Genomic DNA, 14,860 nt, shown 5'->3' on the forward strand with positions numbered 1-14,860 from the left:
CCGAGGGCTCCCCTGTCTGGCGAAATGATTACGTGTGTAGGGTTTGATGGCACACCCTCCCCCAGCCCATTGTCCAAGCCCCTTGCACTATGCATTGACAAATACTTTAGTTTTGGGCAATTTTTGTTATCACCCCATACCCCAGACAATATCCTGGGCATTGATTTGCTTAAATATTTCCGAGCGACAATACGCTGCGCCCCAGAGGGAGTGCGAGTTATCCTGAACGACAACTACCCTGACCCTGATGATTGCCCTGACCCTGACAGATTTTATGTCATTTTAGATATCCCTGCTTTGGCCTCTCTGCCGCACACGTTGTGGGCGACATCAGATACGGATGTGGGAGAGATGCGCATTCCACCAATACACATTACTGTTAAGGAGGGGGCCCCTCTACCACGAGTGCCACAGTATAAGATCTCGAAGGAAGGTGAAATTGCACTGACACATATTGTCCAGGATTTGATTTCTGCAGGGGTAGTGGAGGAGGTCCCTTATAATGTCTGTAACAGCCCTATTCTACCGATTCTTAAGAGAGACTCAGATGGCAAGATCTACCGATTTATTATTGATTTGCGTGAAATAAACAAAATTGTCATTCCCCAATACCCAGTGGTGTCCGATATCACGACTTTGCTCACTTTGGTTCCACCGACGGCCACCACTTTTAGTGTTATTGACTTGAAGAATGCGTTCTTTTCCATCCCTGTGCACCCAGATAGCAGATATCTGTTTGGTTTTACGCTCAATAATAAATCGTATAGATTTTGCCGTGTTCCCCAAGGATATACTGAAAGCCCTAGCATCTACAGTCAGGCTTTGAAACGACAACTAGATTCTTTTAAATTGCAGTCTGGCGTTGCGCTCATCCAGTATGTGGATGACCTTTTGCTTGCCGCCGACTCCTATGCACAATGTGAACAGAGTACGCTTGCATTACTTTCCTTTTTGGCACAACACAATCACAAGGTTTCCAAGAAAAAGCTTCAATACTGTAGACCCCAGGTGACCTACCTCGGTCATCTGTTGTCTAAGGAGGGGCGGGCATTAACATCTGATCGAATTCAGGCAATTTTAGACACACCAGTCCCCCGCACGCAGAGAGATGTGCGTGCCTTCATAGGGTTGACATCTTTTTGTAGACAATGGATCATGGGTTTTTCACATATCATAAAACCTTTGCTAGCATTATTGTCCAAAACTACACCGATGCCTCTTGAGTGGACAGACGAATGTCAGAAAGCCTTTGAGCAGTTGAGACAGGCCCTTTGTTCCGCACCCGTGTTAGGAACACCAGACTACACGAAACTTTTCACATTATACGTGCACGAGAATGATGGGTGTGCGTTGTCAGTGTTAGTGCAGTTACACGGGGATAAGCAGAGACCATGTGCATACTTCTCTGCCATTTTGGATCCTGTAGCGCGAGGGCTGCCTGGGTGTTTTCGAGCAGTAGCGGCAACAGCAGTAGCCATACGACAGAGTGAGGGCATAGTGTTATCACACAAATTGTTGGTGTTAGTTCCACATGCAGTAGATGCCCTGTTAAACCAAACAAAGACCCAATACCTCACGAGTGCACGACTTACAGGATATGAGCTGACACTTTTAGCGCCACACATAACATTGAAAAGATGTGCTACTTTGAACCCCGCGACTTTATTGCCCTATCCGGCCGAGGAGGGTCAGGAAGAAAAACATCACGACTGTGTTTTCCTGACTGAGGAACAGACAAAGGGTTGTGTTGACTTACAGGATGTGCCACTTCCTGATGTGGATGGGGAACTGTGGGTTGATGGATCGTGTTTGAGGCTACCAGATGGTACGACTTCCGCAGCATATGCGATCACGACTCTTAAGACGGTGGTCGAAACAGCTAGAATACCACAAAAATCGGCTCAGGCAGCAGAGCTGATAGCTTTAACAAGAGCCTGCGAATTGAGTGCTGGCCTATGTGTGAACATATACACAGACAGCCGGTATGCCTTTGGAGTGGCCCATGACTTCGGACTTCTCTGGAGGGAACGCGGGTTCTTGACGTCACACGGGGAGCACATTATGCACGGAGAGCTAGTGCGTGATCTCCTGAATGCGTTGCTTAGTCCTAAAAAAGTAGCGATAGTGAAGTGTAGTGCCCATAAGAAGATTACGGATAAAGTGGGTCAAGGAAATGCCTTTGCAGACAGCATAGCAAGGCAGACGGCTATGTCCCGAACTAGCTCCCCTATGTACGTGGTACAATCACAGGCTGAGAGATGGAGTGATGCTAGAGCAGAGATACGGGATATTCAAAAATCAGCTACGGAATCTGAACTTGCGGCTTGGGCAGCAGATGGGGTACTAGATGACGAAGGTTGTTGGAGAAGCAAAGACATGGAGAAGTGGAAATTGCCTGCGGCTTACTTACAGGCGATGGTCCAGATGACACATGGACTGGCCCATGTCGGAGCTCTTGCAATCACTCGGCTTTTAACACGAGTTTGGGAACATTCTGAGATTGCGAATACTGCAAAGAGAGTAGTGCAGACCTGCCTGGTATGCTTGCAACACAATCCTGGGAAGGGGACCCATACTCCGAAAGGAGGGTTCGTTCCACCTTCAGCACCGTTTGAAGTGCTTCAAATGGATTACATCCAACTCGAGCGCTGCAATAACCTGAAGTACGTCCTAGTGGTGGTGTGTGCTTTTAGCAAATGGGTTGAGGCCTACCCCACGAAAGACAATACGGCTTTGACAACAGCTAAGGTGTTGCTTAAGGAGTTCTTTCCTCGCTTTGGAGTTTGCAAATTTTTGTGGAGCGATAAAGGGCCCCATTTTGTTGGAAAGATTGTGGAATATGTACTGAAGGGGTTGGGGATTCAGCAAAAGTTCCACGCTGTATTCCACCCTCAGTCAGCAGGTTTGGTCGAGCGGTACAATGCAACGTTGAAACTTAAGCTGGCCAAGATTGTGGCGTCTACATCGTTGAAGTGGCCAGATGCGTTGCCGCTAGCACTGCTCTCTCTTAGATCAGTACCCCACTCACGAACTGGCCTTACGCCCTATGAGGTGGTGTTTGGCCGCCCTATGAATATCTGGGGGGTGCCCAAGCCGCGATTAATACATGATGTGCCTTGTGTTATGATGAATGATTATTTGGCACGATTAACAAATGATTTGCTCTCTATTCATCAACAGGTTCGAGAAGCGCTCCCTGATAACTCCACTGGAGAAGGCCACGACCTTCGTCCTGGGGACCACGTGATGATCCGCTCGTTTGAGAGAGCAAGCAGTTTGGAGCCCAGGTGGAAAGGCCCCGAGCAGGTCCTCTTGGCGACCCGCACCGCAGTACGAGTGACGAACAGGAAGCGGTGGGTGCATTCGACACATTGTCGCCGTGTCTCTCCGGATCTGGTGACTCCTGCTGTGCTGACTGACTATAAGGAGATCTTGGAGAAGGAAAAGAGCCCAGCTGTGACGTCGGCCGACGTGGAGGGAGCCTTCCCGGACCAATCTGCTACCGGAAGAGAGCGCTATAATCTACGCCCGCGATAAGAAGATTTTTGTTCTTTTTTTTTATGACTGGTTGGTTACCGCTCCAGGTTTGTGAAACGGAAACCGGGAATTCCAAGGGGGGGGGATCAGTTCTGCCAGAGTAGCGACACCCGTCTTGGCCGGGAGAACAAAACAACGGCTACCTCGGAGTTCAGCACCGCATTTTTCTTTTTTTAGGTATACACGCACGTGTATCTGGGACAATTTGCGAACAATTTGTGAACAATTTGTGCCACTTGAGACTCTGTACAACTTTCTTGAACTATGGCACCAACGGCATCCCGTGATAAGAAAATATTGGGTGCCTTTCTCTTTGTTCTAACCATTGTGGTGATAGCTGTTATAGCCTGGGTAGTCGAACTTGTGGTGCCTGTACGTGAACATTTGCTGCCGACTACCCCGGCACCGTCTGAACATTTCCATTTTACATTGCCATTCCATGAAGAACGCCATCGCCAAACGTACTTAAATAACAGCTTCATTCAGATTCTTCACCACACGCATAATATGACCAATACCTCTAACTGCTGGGTGTGTGGAATGTTGCCTGGGCACCAGAAGAGAGGGGGCACCCCACTTATTCCACTCCCGTTTTCGCACAATGGGTCATGCAATGCCTGGTACACCCTCCTCTTTACTTTGAGATGGCCAACAAAAGGGGGGGTGCTTTTCCGTTTGAATAAAGTATGTTCCCATGACAAGGATGGGTTTCCCCGGGCTGAGGGTACACGTTTCGAATGGGAAGAATACAGGCCTGATAATGTATCTGCTCCACGTATATATAGCAATCAGCGAAATGTGAATGTATCCAGTGCTCATGTCATAAATGTCATTGCCACAAAAGCCGATTTATGCATTAGAAATAAGGGCACGATTGCAGTGGGGAAAAGCGAATGTAATATTACTCTCACGTTTGATAGCCCGAATGGCATTTCATTTGTTGCATCTCGAAACACCTACTTCATCTGTGGAACGAAGGGGTACCATCAGCTTCCAGTGGGGTGGTTGGGCACCTGCTATGTATCGTTTGTGCTACCTCCTGTATTCATTGCCCCTCCAATGTACCACAATGATTATACCCTGTACCACGACTTCGTTTTGAACAGAGTTAAACGAACTGTTGCCCTAGAGGACATTGATCAAACGGACACTGCATTACAACAGTATGTGGATTTCAATCTGGGACTATTCTCCTTTGTGGGGGCTGCATTGAACAGCCGGAAAATCAGACGGCTGACACGTGTTGTCGAGGCTGTTGCGAATGACACTGCTATTGCCCTGGGGAATATTACCGAAGAACTGCAGATTTCCAGAATTGTCACCCTCCAAAACGGGATGGTGTTGGACGTTGTTTTGGCTGATCGTGGGGGGGCATGCAGAATTATCGGGAGCAGCTGTTGTGTTTACGTCCCTGATAATTCTCCATCTGTGTATGATGCTATTTCCAAGCTGCATAAAATAGCTGCCGAAATACACCCGGACAATGGAACTTGGACACTTTCTGGATGGTTCTGGTCCATGATTGTAACTTGGGGCTGGAAACTGTTGACAATTCTCTGTATACTTGTGGGAGCAATGTTCTTTATATGCTTGTGTATCCAATGTGGCCCTGCCTTATGTTCAATGTGTCTATCAGCTTGCTTACCATCGAGGCGAGCTCTTGCCCATGACAAAATGATGCTACACAAAGAGGTGACACAAATTATGTTAATAGACATCGAGGACGAACATCCAGAGTATGTTCATTATGAGGTAGATTCAGCTAAACGCTAAAAGGGTCGTCTGTCGTAATTGGCCCGTTCGGATTAGCGATTAGCTGAACCTACACGTTGTCCTCCTTAACTTGGCTATATACGATAAACGCCATTTTGAATGTTGCAGCGGCCATCTTAGACCATGAGCGGCCTCGTGGCCGACGTGCCCTTTAGTCCTTTGTCCGTTCCACTGACCACTCTCATCTGCCCAGCAACAGGCTATTTTTAGTACTGGTCAAGCCACACATGCGCAGTTCTCACTGACCCGTAAACCTTCAGGAATGTGCCGCTAACTGACCAGTGGGTTTGAAACTCTCCAATGAGCTGGCAGTATCCCAAAACATGACCATATATGTCTCTAAAACTGTGTCTTAACTTGTGCCGCCTATCTTTTATTGCCCCAAAAATGTATATAAACGGGGTCACACCGGTGTTCGGTGTGATACCTCTTGCATTACCGAAGGGTGCTGTTTGAGTGTACCACCACCCCATGGGGTTTTAATAAACTTGTTCCTTGCATTTTACAGTTTCCGTGCCAACAGTTCTTGTGTAAGTGGGTAATCTCACATAAGACCCGCCCAGGCGCGCCTACGTCAGTTTTTTCCTTTTCCACGTGCAACGCGGATCCGATTCTTGCTACGGGCCTGTTTCTGGCCCTTTTTTCTCCATTTCTTTGGTGGAACAGTGTGCGAATGCCTTCTGGCTTCAAAACTTGTACATTTTGTGGGCGTCTTATGTCGGTGACGGACCCGCACCTCATTTGTATGTGGTGTCTGGGGGAGGATCACAGCACCACCGACTGCGAGGCCTGTCAACAGTTGAAGCCGAAGTCGTGGCGGGAGTGCAGCATGAATCTTCTCCCGCGCGTCTCTCCAGGTCGACGTCCTACCCTCGGTCTGCTTCGGTGGACGGCTTCAGGTTCGGCCGTGGTCGGTGTCCTCGCCCTTCTCTGATGTCACATGAGCATCGCTTCATGGCGGGTAAGTGTCGCAGTTTGTCTCCGGGGGCTGGGTTCCGGCCTACCGGGGGCATGGACTCTCCGCGGGTGATGCGGCCCGCATTTCGTCCTATCCACCGTTTTCCCGGGGCGTTGAGAGTCCAGATGGAGATATATGCGGGGGCTTTGCAGGCCTCGCTGGCGTCTCCCCCTACTTCCCCTCCTGGGGCATCGGCGGACCCCTCGCCTTTCGCAGGGCCCTCTGTGGCTCCGCTGGTGGCTCTCGCTGACTGGTTCGGATCCGGGCTTGGAGGGTGTGGTGCTATTGGGGTGCGGCTCCTCTGGGGCATCTCCTTGCCTTGCTGCAGACTCCTGCGGGAGTCCCTGTGGTGTCGCGGGAGGTCCCCGGGGTGCGGGTCGCATCCCGGAGCCTTTCTTGGTCCCTTGACAGGATCGTCCTGTCTGAGGCCGAGGTGACACCGATACGGCGCCGGCAGCTGGCTGACCGTGCGGAGCCACATGGGTGGGTGAACCCTCCTCACCTGCTCCGGGTCGAGGCCGGGAGAGGACCCCTCCCCCCTCACTGGGCCCCTCTCGTCCTTCCCCGCAGGCAGCCGCCTCGACCGGGAGCGAGTTGGAGGTGGAATCGTCCCTGGCACCACCTCATGGGTTGCCGAGCGATCTACGCCTCATTGGGGGCCGAGGCTGGCAGGGGGCTTTGTGTCACTCCCTAGGCCCGTCTTGTACACCTACGCGGATAGCTACCTCGGTGGAGGTCAGGTCGGCGCCATTCCGGCACCTCCCCGGAGCCGGTTCGGCTCCTGCCCCGCTTAGGTCTCCGCTCCAGTCCCCGGTGCGGGGTGACTGGGAGGAACCTTGTTCGGCGATGCCGGATGGTGCCAGCACTCCACCTCAGGCAGTGGACTCTATGGCTCCGCGCAGGGGTTGTGCCACGGATTCGTATTCTCCAGAGGCAGCCTGTATATTGGTGTCACCCTCCCTGGAGACTGGTCGCCGTGTGGTGTCTTTTTCACCGGCGTCGAAGGGCGGCTCCCCGCCCTTCCTGAGGCAGAGGTGTTTGTTGGAAGAGCGGCAAGTCCCTCATTCGTCGGCTCCTTTTGACTTCCAGGTCTGGCCCTTGCCTGCCCCGCTTGGCCTCGGGGACGGCTGCCTTAGTTTGCAGCCATTGCCCATGGAGGAGCTGCTTTCCCCGCCGCGGGGCCCTACAGAGGTGGGTGCGGCCTTCGCTCAAGCGGTGTCCACGGCTGTGGGCATCCTGCATATGGGTGACCCGGTGGCTTATTTTCCGGCGGATCATCTATTGGAGGTCCTCCCTCTGGTGGGAGGGAGATCTTGATCGCCTTTGAAGGTTTCCTCCTTTCTTCCTTGACAGGGGCTTGGAGGCGTCCTGCCTCAGGGGATACGGTGCCTTAGCATCTTCTGACCGGCATCTCCCGGCGCCTCATGACCCTGCGTGCCTTTCCCTCCACCCCTCGGCCTCCAGTCCTCTTTTGCGGACTGCTTTTCCCTCTCTGCCGCTCCTGTTGACTCCGCCGTCCCGAGAGGCCCGCTGGCTGGACGCTTGGGGGCACAACATGTTCGCCTTGACATGCGCTGCCCTGCGGGCTCTGAACACCTTGTGTGTGCTGGCTCAGGCTTCCTCTTGTTTGTGGGACTCGGCTGAATCTCTGCTATCTGCGGCGTCCCTGGAGGGTGGTCAAATGGACTTAAGACATCATGCGTTGGATGGCCGGGAGCTGGCGGCGTTTATTGTCCGCTCCGCCCTGGACATCTCAGAGGTGTTGGGCTGGGCCATGGCATCCTCGGTTTCTCTCCGTCGCCATGCTTGGCTTCGGGATGGAGTATTCCCTGAGAATATTTGGAGCGACTCATTGATCTTCCGTTTGATGGCAGCCTGTTTTTCCATGCCCCGGCCGACTCCGCCATCCAGAGGCTCTTGGCAGAGCTCTGTCCTCCTCCAACTCCTCCTCCTCCTTCGCCTTATCATCCTACGTCCCCTCCTCAGTGATTCCTGAGTCTGTTTGATTCTGGGCCTTCTTAGGCCCGTTGTTCTGGCTGTGGAGTGTGTTTTCCGGCCATTTGGTCCTTCTTGGGACTTTGTCATTATTGGCTGCTGGACGGGCCCTTTGTTGATTATGTGTGTGCTGGAATTGTTGCGCAGACTTGGCCCTGAGATTAGGCCTTCTGCTTGCTTGGGCTGCTGGTCAAGCCTTTCACTGGGGTGTTTTTTCCCTGTGGCTCTTTTGTTTGTTCCTCTGCTGCGGAAGGTCTTCCAAAGAGGGTTCCCATGTTTGGGCTTATCGTACCCTAGGTCATATGGCGTGCGCTCTGCTGGAGTGTTCTGGTCGTCTTCGGGTGCCTGTTCACCATGGCATTTGTGTAGGTTGCTTTTGCTCCTTGAGGTCGTGTGCATTTCCTCCTTTCCCTGCTCCTGTCCTGAGGTCTGGGACGCTCTTGTGTTCTCCCTTGCCAGGAGCTGCCTACACGGCCTTCCTGGGGCCTCGGGCTGTTCTACTTCTTCTTGCTTCTGGCGGCTTGAATGCCGGCGCTGTTCTGGCTGGCAGGCTGCTCTCCATCTGGACTGGGTTCACCTTCTTTTCTCTCGTTTCCTTTGGCCCTCTAGGCTTCTTCTTCTGCTTTTCCTGTCTTGGTCTTGGGCGGTTGTTATGTTGCCTTGAGGGGGAGTGGGATGCTTCGGCCTCTCCGCCCTTGCCTTTGGTTCCTCTGCTGTGAGTGTACGAGCCTCTTCAACCTTCTTTTCCCTCCTACATCCCCTTGGGGTCGGTAGGGTTCTGTTTGTGGGGGTTCCCCTTGCCTGGCAGGGACGAGGTTCTTCCTGGTCCACAGATCTCGTCCCCTAGGGGGCCCTCTGTTCTGTATTGGCTGGTGGGGTCCTTTCGCAGACCCTCCTTCCCAGGGGGTATTGCTAGGGTATCTATTCTACGTGAAGGAATCTGCGGCTAGTAGTCTCTATCAGATGTACGAGTTACTTACCTTCGGTAATGATGTATCTGGTAGAGACAATTCTAGCCACAGATTCCTTCACAGCCCGCCCTTCCTCCCCTATTCTCCGAGGACCCTTAGGTTGGTCTTCGGTACTCGCCTCCCGAAGGGGGGATGTATATCCTGTGAGTGCCTTCTTTGTTCTTGACAGGTGGCTCCATCTGAGGGCGGTCCATTCCTCCTTGGTTCTTTGGAGGATGGGGTTCCGGTGCCCTGCTGCTCTGGCTACTCCAGGTTAAGGGGGGATTGCTTTCTATCCCTGTCCTCCCCTCCTTTCCTTCCATTGCTATCCTCTGATTAAGGGCCATCTGGCCATGTCCTGCCCTTGTCCCTTGTGGGTGGGTACCCTCTATGTTTGGGTGGCTTGGAGGTTGTTGTCCCTGTCTGTGTTGGGACTGGTCCCCTTCCTTGCTCAGGATGGGGGTGGTAGGTTTTCTACGTGTGCCATGCCCTTTACGCATGTTTCTTGCCTCTGGGGCACGGGAGTGGGGGGCTGTCCATGTGTTGACAGAGTGGCTGCACAGGGCTCTATTTGGTCTTTCTTCTTTCCTGTCTTTGGGTTTTACGGTGTGGCCACTACTCTGTGTGGTGTTGTTATTCACTGCTTCTTTCGAATTTTCTGCTCTTCGCACACTGTTCCCATGCTTACACAGTTTTTTATTTGGGTATTCCGTGTTGTGGTGCGGAAAAGTTCTCCGAAGAAAACTGACGTAGGTGTGCCAGGTTGGGTCTTATGTTACCTCGCTGATGTCATGTACACGGACGATGCCTGGGTGGAGTCGCGTGGTGTCGCCCCGCCCCCTGGGGCGCAGGGATGCTGTGGCAAAAAAGTTTCCGGATCCAGTCTCACGCCTGGGGATACTTCTACGTGAAGGAATCTGCGGCTAAAATCGTCTATACCAGATACATCGTTACCGAAGGTAAGTAACTCATACATTAGGGAGAAAAAGGAAAGCAGAAGAGTGTTCAGAAAATGAATATTGGTCAATGGAAGAGGAGGAAGGTAATGAAATGAGAGGATATGGAAAGAGGTCTAAGAAAACAAAGAATATAGAAGTGGGTATTAACATTTTAACAAAAAGTAAAGGTGAGCCTAGCAGCACGAAAGGAGAAGGTGTCCTTCATGGCACGAGAGAAGGTGTCCTTAGCAGCACAAGAGATCTTGAAGGTGCGCAAGAGGAATTCTTTGACCAGGAAAGTGAAAATGAGGTGGATGAGTTCATATTAGATGATTACTATGATGATGGATGGGATAAGGTGGAGAAGGAAAGAAAGAAGAACGGTTTAATTATGGATCCCCATGGTGAGGACATGTTCAGTCCAGAGTTGATAAGGCATTTTAGGAGCGCGGACTAGTGGCTGTTGCCTCACGTGGCAGAATCTTCAAGGCTTCGGGTAAGGAGGCCATGGGAGAAGGAGGCCAGAGCAGTCATGAGGGCAGAATGTTCTCATCCTGTAGTTAATGGGAAATGCTGCATGACTCCAGATCTTGATCCTGATTTGATAAGATTTTAATTAAAATGGGGTGTGACCCTAGAAAAGGTTCGGAGAGAGCTCTCAAGCGGTGCCAAGATAGATTGTTGGATTTGTTGGGGCCGTTGGCCAGAATTTTAGACATGGCGGAAGAGGCAAAAATGAAGAGTGTGCTGGTGGACAATGACCTTTTGAGAGGCTGGTCACAAAGGGCAATTTGTTTGCTAGGTAACGCAAATGCAGCTTTGTTAAACGGAGAGGCGCAAAGCTATCCTAATGAGGATTAGTCCTAAGTTAGGAGATTTTGCTTAAAAGGAACCAACAGAGGACCCTAAGGGTTATTTATTCGGTGACGGTCTGGTGAAAGGAGCTGGAAAGTATGTGTATACTTTCACGTATCTGGACAAGGAACAATCTTCTTTGAAAGAGGTGTTTTTGACTGGGCCAGGGCAAGGGCCTGTTTCCCTGGCCGGTCATACACAAGGGCTCAACACTAATCTCATGGGCATACCTAATTCAGACGTTTCCAGTCTGCAACTGGATTTTATCCCCAAAGAGGTAGAGAGGCAGGATGCGTCAAGCAAGGGGACGAGCGCAGTTGCTCAAGGATCACCAGGCGAGTATGAAGACTGTTTTTGGGTCTTCCCCAGACAGGGTAGGGGGAAGGGGGAAGGTTGAAATGGTTCGTGGAAAATTGGGAGAAAATAACAAAGGACAGTTGGGTTATTCACACTGTGGAAGGTTATATGTTGGAGTTAAAGGAAATGCCAAGACAATTGAAGGAGCCAGGTCAATTGGTTTTTCGAAAAGAACTACAAGAGGTAGTAGGAGTAGAGGTTATGGAAATGTTGCAGAAAGGGGCAATAGAGAAAGTATCAGAAAAATATTGGGGTTTCGTGAGTACAGTTTTGTGGGTTTACAGGCATTTCAAGATGAAGGTTATCCATCTTTTGAGAGATATCCTGCAAGCAAACGATTGGTTGGTGAAGTTGAATCTAAAAGATGATTATTTCACTATTCCAATAGCAGAAGAGAGTCTCAGGTTTCTACAGTTCAGGTGGATGGGTCAGCTGTTTCGGTTTGCGTCCCTTCCATTTGGTCTGGCTTTGGCACCATGGTGTTTCACGAAGATGTTGAGACGTGTAGCCAAGTATCTCAGAGAGAGAGAGAGAGAGAGAGAGGAGTCCGCATAATTATGTATTAAGACAATTTTTTTTATAATGTCTCAGTGTCAAGAAGAGTTGAGGAAGCAGTTACTTCTGACTATTCATCTATGAGAAGGTTTGGGTTTGTTAGTAAACAGAGAGAAATTAGCATTAGTTCCCAGTCAATGTTAGGAGTTTTTAGGTTTTGTGGTAAACACTGTGGAGAAGACTCTAAGTTTACTGGAGAAAAAGGTGAAGAAGATATGGTCAGAAGTGAAAGGGTCGTTTAGAAAGGAGCAAGTCATTCTGAGATCTTTGGCAAGAGTGATTGGTTTGTTTTCCTCATCTATTCAGGCTGTGTTTCCAGGGCCACTTCATTACAGGGCTTTGCAGAGATTTAAAGCAGAGGCTCTCAGGTAGAGTTTCTGGTATGGAGATCAGGTCTTTGTCTCAGTGGAGGCTCAGGAGGAATTCTTTTGGTGGTTGGAGAATCTGGAGGCTTGGAATGGCCGAGCAACTTTTGGAATATGCCCAGATGATGTGTTGGAGACAGACGCGAGCCTCTTTGGCCGGGGAGCATTTTTGGAGGATCAGGAGACAGGTGGGACATGGTCCTTGGAGGAGAGGTCGGAGCATCTAAATGGTTTGGAGATGAGGGCAGGTCTTTATGCTTTGAGGAGTTTTGGAAGAAAATTAAAAAATTTCAATGTTTTGTTGAAGATGGACAACGTTTCGCGCGGTTCGATATATAAACCGCTTAGATGGAAGCAGATCAAAGATTCTGACTCAGTTAGCCAAGAAGATTTGGAGTTTTTGTTTGGAAGAAAAAATTGGGTTGCAGGCAGAGTATTTACCAGGTCAGAGCAATGTTGCAGCAGACTGGAATTCGAGGTATTTCAGGTATTAAAGTGATTGGAAGCTGAATGTTCTATACTTCAAAAGCATTGTACACGTTTGGGGCCCACTGGAGAGGGATCTGTTTGGGTCAAGGTTGACTTTCCAGTTGGAACGTTATTACAGTTGGAGACCGGATCCGTTGGCAGGGGAAGTGAATGCGTTCCAGCAGGATTGGAGGAAAGTTCGGGGGTATGCTCTTCCCCCATTTGCATTGATACAGAGAGTGTTGTTGGTGGTGAGGAGGCAGAGATGTCAATTAGTTCTTGTGACGCCTTTTTGGTCTGGTCAGGCTTGGTTTCCAGGACTTTTGGAGATGGCGATAGAGGAACCTTTATTGAAACCGGATTCAGAAGACATGCTTCAAGGTGAAGGAGTTTTTTATCCATTGGTTATAGAAGGGGCTTTGAGCCTACTTGTTTGCAAGATTTCAGGAGAGGAGTGCAGTGGGAAGACTTTCGGAGCAGGCGCAGGAGTTGCTCTGGGAGTCTTGGGCACCAGGAACAAGGAAAAGATATGTGGGGTCATGGAGGAAATAGGTTAGTTGTGGCTTGGAAAGGAGTTTGGATCCTGTGGAATCATCTGGCACAGTTGTCAATTTTTTTATCTTCTTTGTTTAAGAAGTGTTTGAGTTACAGAACTATTAATTATTACAGGTCTGCAATTGCTGCAGGGCGTGGCTTGGTAGGGGGTTGTTCAATAGGTAGAGCCCCGTCAGTTTATAGGGTTATCAAAGGCGTTGTGTTAAGGAGACACCCAAAGCCAGTATACAGTAGTTTGTGGGATGTTAAGCTTTTACGTTTGTTTGAAGGATGGCCTGCTAATAAGTATTGGAGTTGAAAACAGTTATCTGGTAAGCTAGAGAGTCTTTTGTGTCTGATCTCATTCAGGAGAGTTTCTGATGTAAGAGCGTTAGATGTTAGTAACAGGTGTTATAATCCAGACGGGGTAATTTTTACAATTCCAAAAAGGATGAAATGCATGTCTTCTACAATTTTTTTATCCCAGATTTGAGGAGCATCCTAAGTTGTGTGTGGTTAGATGCTTGAGAGAGTATGAGGGTAAGTTGAGTGAATTCAGAAGGGAGAGTGATTGTCAGTTGTTGATTTGTTATGCAAAGCCTTTCAGGCCGGTGACTACAGCTACTATTGCTAGATGGGTGAGATTTTGTATGTTTGAAGCAGGCAAGAATATGTTGCTCATTCGGTGAGAGATGCAATGGCGAGTAATTTAATTTAATTTAATTTAATTTAATTTAATTTAATTTGCGTGTTTATATAGCACTAGAATCACTCCCGGGGGAGTATCTCCGCGCTTTGACCGCTGCGAAACCCTTCCTGGCTTCCCTGAGAGATGGTCCCTTAATGGGTATCTCCAGGGTGAGACCAGGCATCCCCGGCGGTCTGGTGGGGCCGTTAGTGAGGATGAGGCAAGCTAATGCCCAGAGTTGCCGAGTGTGATCGCTGATCAGAGTGGGCACCGCGGCGAGAGAATTATCGAGTCCGCTGACCCTGGTCCAGAAACCTGCCGCGCCGGGAATCGAACCCTGGTCCCGGGCCGTCCTCTGCTCTCGGGTCTGCCGCCTCTAACCAGTGAGCCACACTACCTCACAAGGTTTTCTTTTCAGGTGGTCGTTTGGATTTTTTTTTTAATACGGCAGATTGGTCGAATGCTGATGTATTTGCTAAGTTTTATTTAAGATCTATGAGTCATGTATCGTCTGTGGTTTTATTACAGCTTTAAGCATGCATAATGCTAGCCATATTTTCTTGTTTTAACTATGTGGAACTCTGCTACCAATCTAACATTAAAAAATTAAACATGTCTGAATATTTGATTACAAAAAATATTGTAGAATTTAAAAATATGTAAAACTGATGCATAAATAATGCACAAGTGAGAGAACTCACTGGAGTATGGAAGGTAGAGCTGTTACACATAACCAGCATTAGCAGCTTCTCATCATTGGTGTAAAACACATTACAAAACAGTGGACAAGTAGGAGAGCAATAATTAGAATTCGTATATGAGCCTACTCGTGTAGATGCTTTTATCTTTAGTCTGCCTCCTTTACCATACCCAGCCTCAAAAGTCCC

Source organism: Lissotriton vulgaris, chromosome 3_1, assembly GCF_964263255.1.
Source record: "Lissotriton vulgaris chromosome 3_1, aLisVul1.2, whole genome shotgun sequence".
NCBI classification, from domain to species: Eukaryota; Metazoa; Chordata; class Amphibia; order Caudata; family Salamandridae; genus Lissotriton; species Lissotriton vulgaris.